Source organism: Diospyros lotus, chromosome 10 (assembly GCF_014633365.1).
Source record: "Diospyros lotus cultivar Yz01 chromosome 10, ASM1463336v1, whole genome shotgun sequence".
Classification (NCBI taxonomy): Eukaryota; Viridiplantae; Streptophyta; class Magnoliopsida; order Ericales; family Ebenaceae; genus Diospyros; species Diospyros lotus.
The window spans coordinates 29,699,438-29,706,719 of NC_068347.1; the positions used below are offsets into that span (position 1 = coordinate 29,699,438).

Below are 7,282 nucleotides of genomic sequence, written 5' to 3' on the forward strand. Positions count from 1 at the left end.
ACTAGAACAGCTCATCCTAGACCCTAATAGTAGGGAGGATATATTCTAAGTAATGGGATAATCAAGTACCAAGGAAGATTGGTGATTGGAGACAATGAACAGCTCAAGGATAAAATCCTCCAAGCCCTGCATGGGTCCCCCTTAGGTGGCCACTTAGGTATCCAAAATACCTACCACCTAATTAAGCAACTCTTTTATTAGCCAAGGCTAAAGAAATGGGTAATGGAGTATGTTATGAAATGTGATACATGCAAGAGATGTAAGCATGAGATCATGGCCACTCCTGGGTTATTACAACCCCTGACCACTCGAGAGCAAGCATGGAGTAGTATGTCTATGGATTTTATAGAAGGACTGCTCAGGTCAGAAGGAAGGGACTGTGTATTTGTAATAGTAGATAGTCTTACTAAGTTTGCCCACTTCATTAGGCTATCTCATCCGTTTACAACATAGGAGTTGTCTCAAATCTTTCTGGATCAAGTAGTTAAGCTCCATGGGGTCCCTAAATCCATCATATATGATCGAGACAAGGTGTTTACCAACCTATTTTGGACAGAGTTGTTGAGATGTTTGGGGACCAAATTGCATATGTTGTCAGCCTACCATTTGGAGATAAATGGCCAAACCGAGAGAGTTAATCAATGCCTTGAGACATATTTGAGATGCCTCTGTTTCTTACAACCCAAAGTATGGCACAAGTGGTTGTCTTTAGCTCAATGGTGGTACAACTCTTGCCACTATAGTTCCATCAAGATGACTCTATTTGAAGCTCTTTACGGGTATAAACCACCCTTACTACCACCCATTCCATCAAGATGACTCCATTTAAAGCTCTTTATGGGTATAAACCACCCTTACTACCACCCATTCCAGAGCCTACTACAGTGGCAGTGGTGGATTCCTACCTACAACAGAGGCAAAATATATCGAAATTGCTACAAAAGAAGTTGGTCAGTGCTAAGAATAGCGCTAAGCAATTTGCCAATTGAAAGAGGAGTGATAGAGAATTTTTAGTGGGAGACAACGTCTATTTGAAGCTGAGACATTCCCATTTTAAGTCTCCAGCACAAGGCAAAATCACCAAGCTCAATCCAAAATACTATCGCCCCTATCCAATTGTGGCAAGGGTGGGAAAGGTCGCCTATAAGCTCCAATTACCTAAAGATTCTCATATTCATCTGGTGTTCCACATTTCCCTCCTCAAGAGGTCAACCAGAACAAGCACAATGAGTACAACTTTACCCATCGTGCTCACCGAAGCCCATGAGGAGTCAAAACCCTTGGCCATCCTAGATAAGAGGGTTATCTACAGATATGGAGCGTCGTTAACACAAGTGCTGGTGCGTTGGTCCAACCTACATCCCGAAAACAACACATGGGAGTATCTTCTAGACCACCTCTCCCAATTTCCCAAGGTTGTGGGGCTGCTCTGAATTTCTCAAGGACAAGAAATGTCCTAAGGGGGAGGGAATTGTCATGGAAACGGGATTGATCATTGAACTCGGCGGGAAAGTTAGTTAGGCAGTTGCAGCCTGTTTTCAAATTTATGTACTGTTTGAATTTTGGCAACCAATTGGCACTTTTTTTCTGAGCTTGGATCAGTATAAATAGTAACTGATCCTGCTCCAATTGATCATTCTGGAATATATTGATCTCGATTCTCCCACCTACTTCTCTCTCTCTCTCTCTCTCTCTCTCTCTCTCTCTTTTCCCCCTCATTTCTTTGTTACTATCCCTCTATCTTCCTCAATTCTCCCTGTTACAAAGGAGAATTTCCCATTGTCAGATCCAACTCTGACAAAGAGGTTCTCACAGTCTTGTGTCATCAGTGAACTATTCAAATATAGATTGCAATCAGCATATGTTCATTTTTGCAAGAAAATATCATAAGCTTGTGGCAATACTTTCTTACCCAAATACCATGTGAGAGGGCATCTAAGTCACTTGTATCCCTCAACTGGGGTCAGGTGTACCACTAGACCTCATCCAGGTCTCCCTGCCAAGCAAGAATAGCACAAGAATACAGTGCTACTATTTTTTTTAATGCCCACACCGAGACTGCATCCAAATGAGTTGCATTTCTTAGCCCTAAAAGTATGAAATAAATAGAAGGAAAAAAGAAAATCTATTTAAGGAAAAGAATAGGCTATAAAACTGAAATCATTAAACATAAGTTGAAGATGACATCAAGAAATGCAACCACAGTTTATAATATCAAATTGTAAGGCTGTGGCTAACAAACTAAAACTTGATTTTCTCCGCAACCTTGCAATTGCACAAAAATAATGGTAGTGTCGTGTAAAAAAAGACAAAGAATCTACACTCCATTTGCTGAACATACAAATGAATTAGGCAAAAATGCATGAGCTGTTAGAATGAAAATATATTTCAACATCATTAGCAAAAAACTGAACTACTACATACCTGTAAGTTAGAAAATCAATGTAGCCAAAAACTTAGATCATTCTAAGTAGAAAAGTTAACGAGTGATTAGAAAATAAAGAAAGAGACAGCGACCACTATATTGAGATGACAGAGAAATAAATGCACCACCTTGTGTAGCTTCAACTCCCATTTGTGAGATTGAAAATAGATGACTCCGGTTAGCTTTCTAAAATGACAAATTTGGATACATTTCTTGGTTATATTGGCAATAACAAGGCTCCATACCCTAGAAAGAAAAGCTATGGAAACAAAAAAAAAAATAGTATGGTTACTTTGCAAGATCGAGCTTTTCTTTATAAAAGTTCAATAGCTGCGGAGCTTCTCTCGCATGAGGCTTCACAAGTCTATGTAGAAATGTTCTGTCAGAAATCCACAGCAGTGTTGTCAAGCTAATATCTCGGTTTCTGATTAAACCTTTCGACACCAAAAATTGGTACACGACACACCTTGGAATAATCCTCTTCATGATACTAAAGTTAATAAGCATGGGCCTTTCTACAGTCAAAGAGGATTTGCATCCCATTTTGTTCACAAAAAAAAATCCATCATTCTCGTGATTTTATCCTCTGATGCCATCATACACTGCGAATTCTTTCAAAAAGCCACAAGAACCTCATTATCAGACCAACCCCACTTCTTATAAACCTCAACCTTCTTCGTCCACGTAGATTTACTCATTGCCCTCAATGCATGAACTGCTAACGTGAAATTGAATTCCGTAGGATAAAACCCATTTTCTTTACCTCATCTACAACCTGTCAAAACCAATCGGTGTTTGATACCAAAACTCTAGGTTGGTTGCTCATAATTTTCTTATTAAGCACACAGCATGTTGTAAATCTCAATATTGGGTTGAAAATGATTTCGGAAAACTAAAATAAGAAGCTTACCAGAACGTTTAATGGCAGTTATAACTTTATCTTCAGATCCCAGACAACTGGTAAAGAAACCGAAATATAGGATTATTTTTTACTCTCCAAACTTCTTTTCAAAATATAGGGGCGTTCTACGCAATATTTTAGCAACATCTGTCTGTGACATGCCTTTAGACTTGAGAAATTCAAATTTGGGCAGAAGGGTCTCGTCGGGATTGCACAAGAGGACTTGAGGGCACTTCTCAATGCAGGTCGTGATGTGGGTTTTGGTTAATCCGTAGTTCTCCAAGAATGCCAGAACAGAACCTGGATTGGTCGGGGACCGCCGGTGAAGAACTTTGTAAAAATAGTACTCTTAATTTTTTTTTTTTTGCAAAACTAAGACTTTTGAGAGTTGAATGGACTAAAATGTCCCCGATTTAAATAAGATTACGATCCCCTTCATCTTCTTCCTCTCGCACGCACATCCCCAATCGCCCCGCCGATCAGAACATCTCTCTCGCTCGTCCTCTGTTCTAAGCATCTAAGGTTGCTGCTTTTTCGTCGATTTTCGCCTTCAAAGCCATTGCAAGTAATTTAAGAATATCTTATATTTGTTAAAAATATCTGTTAAGGATATCGGTTAACAGATACCGATATCGATATCTGTTAACCGATATCCATTACCGATATCTATTAACTGATATCTGTTAAGGATATCCTTAACAGATATTGGTTACCGATATCGATATCTATTACCGATATCCTTAACAGATATCTTTAACAAATATCAGATATTCTTAACACTTATCTGTTAAAGATATCTGTTATGACCACGACAAAAAACTAAAACAGTCGCAGTGAATATATCAGTCGCGACCGCAATCAACGATGCCATGGCCCTACTGCAATCGTTTTTCTGATTTTCTTGTACATGGCCGCCATTTGTCTCTTTTCCTCTCCCATCAACGCAAATACACACAGTATATGTATAATATATGATACATAATGGAGAGAGAATGAGAGAGACCCACATCTCTTAAATCATAAACAATATATACACATATATTTAGGTTACAAAGAATGGTAAAAGAACAAAAAAAATGATAGATATATATATATGTACCTTATATATAGAGTAATAGAGAGAGAAGGAAAAAGATCTATTGAAAAAGAAGAAAACGAAGGGGGTCGTAGGCTGATTTAAATCGAGGGTATTTTAGTCAATTCAACTCTCAAAAGTCCTAGTTTTGCAAAAAAAAAAATTAAGAGTCCTATTTTTGAAAAGTTCTTCATCGGCCGTCCTATTTTTGCAAATTTTCCCTTCAAATTTGACATGCTTCGAAGCTGGGATAGCCCGTTTCGGATCCAACCCACGTGTTAACGAGGTAATTAGGGGGTGTTTGGCTTGCTTTTTTTTTTTATTGCTTTTAAATTAAAAATTAAGTAGTATTTAAGTTAATAATGTGTTTGAATAAATATGTTTTTAAGTTATCAATTAATAATTATGTGTTTGATTTGAAAAAATTAATAATCTATCAAAAATTGATAAAAAGACTAAAATAGACATAATATTAAATTATGTAAAATTTTATCATTAAATATTAATAAATTATACATAATTATTAAAAATATATTAATATAATGTTATTATATATAACAATAATATATATTATTATGTATTATATATACATATAATTGTTGTTTTATATATATATATATACATACATACACGCAGCGGGCGATGGGGGCACAAACAAAGGAGATGAGGATACGGACAATAGCAAGCAGCTACGAATGGGGCGATGGATGGCTTGTGATGGAGGAGAAATTAAAGCAGATAGGGGGCAGCGGGCCATGGGGGTGATGGCCAATGAGGGCAGCAACTAGTAAGGGCAATGACTAATAGGAAGCGGCTTGTGGGGTCGACGGTGATAGCTGACGATGGCGACTAGAAGAGCTAGGGCTACAGGCCGCGAAAAAGCATAGGTTGAAGAATAATGGCATGGCTAGAGATTATAAAAAATGATGAGGGTAAAATGATAAATTTATCAATCAATGCAACTTATGTAAGTAGTGTTTAAGCTACCAAACTTAAACAATGATGAGGTGCTCCAATTTTTTCTTAATATCTTATAAGTTTTTTCTTAATAGCTTTTTCAACAGTTTATAAGCGATCAAATTGATAAGCCAAACATCCTCTTAATTGTGAATGAGGGATGGATAACAAAGAAGAGGGGCAAATTTCAATAAATAGAAGAATCTGGGATGGATACCTTAAGAGGCACAGGATAGCGGTCTAAGACGAGCACAAGAGATTTTTTGTCCTCACATTTGCGGTGTGTTCGTGTTCGACTCTTGGGCTCTACGAACTCCCTGATTTACCTCATCTACCATCCCTTGGAGTTGGACGATAGGGACACTCGCAAGATTATAACAATGATTGATATTTCTATATTACTATAGATTAATATCATCTAATAAGTTGTTAATATTTTACTTTTAATATACACTACTAGCTTGAGGGATCATTGTAAAATATTATTGGAATTAATGATAATTATTTACTTTTAAAATTTTATAATATTGATGTTGTCATGATTAACATTTTGGCCGTTGGTTAATTTTTAAAATTTATTCATGTGAATAATATTTTATTAATATTTCATATTATTAATTTTATAATATTATTTATTATTAGTACATTTAATGGTCCAGGCCCGGTGCAATACCTTTATTTCAAACTTAAAATTTAGTAAGTAATTATGTTATATGATATGTTCTGGCCCTCGTTTTTATAAAATAAAATTATGAATTTAAATTATATAATACGTTGAATCGAGGATTGTAATATTAGCAATATTTCTTCAGTTATCTAATAATTAAAAATCACCATATATAAAAACTTAAAATCTCGACGCATGTCATCATTTAAAGTTAATTTTTTTTCTCAATAATTCATCATAACAAAACAAAATCTAAAATCTTGATTGATATCATCATTTTGGGGGCGTTTGGTATGGGAAAAGTTTTTAAATTTCTGGAATTCATAATTTTTGAAAATGTTCTTAGAAATCTTTGATTCTCATAATTTATGTAATTCTATCTTTGGTTAGATTTAAGTATTCTTAGAAATGTTAAGTATTATTTTATTGGAATCTTACATGTTCGGTTTAAATATAACAATTTGAAAATTCATGTTCTTTTTAAAAAATCACCCTTATTTGATTTTTTATTTAAAAATAATAAATTCCTTCTATTATGTAAAATATTAGGACCCATAATATCTTTAGGAAGTAAAAAAAAAATGTCATTTTTTTATACATTATGTATATATATACATGTGTATATATAATATTTTATAATAAATAATATAAATATATTATAATATATATTTATATTTTATATATAATATATTTGTATGGGGTTATAAAAGGATAAAGGGTGTTTTAGTCATTTTTTTTATTAAAAATATTCTCAAATTCATGAAAAATTTGAATTCACAGCCCCTACTAATTTTTTTTGGAAAAATTATCTAAAAATTATTTTCAAAAATTCTATTTTTTAGAATTTTTTTTATAAAAAAATTATACCAAATATAGAAATATAAATTCTCAACTTAACATCTTCAAAAATTTTAAAATTTCTCTAATATGAAATGCCTGTTTATAGTCATCTTTTTTGGCAATGGTTCGTAATAGCAAAACATTTTTATCAGAATCTGACGGTCCAGATTCACAATAACAAAAAATCTAGAAATGTGGACCATCTATCATCATCAATTCCCCAAATTTTTTATTTTTTATTAAAAATTATTTATTTGTTATTAAATTTTTAGAACATGTGTTAAGAGTGCCCTCGCTTTTGTGGGAGTAGGACCCATTCTCCAACAGCGACTGATGATGAGTCTAATCAAAATAATAATTTGGTTGTATTTTAGAGGCTAAAAGGTTTGGGAATTCCCAAAATACAGTAGCATTATG

The 7,282-nt window shown here is 34.3% G+C and overlaps 1 pseudogene; it reads right to left on the reverse strand.

Annotated features, from left to right (window-relative positions):
- Positions 1-2,344: 2,344 nt before the first annotated feature.
- LOC127811230 (uncharacterized) lies at positions 2,345-3,787 on the reverse strand (annotated as a pseudogene).
- Between the last annotated feature and the right edge of the window lie 3,495 nt (positions 3,788-7,282).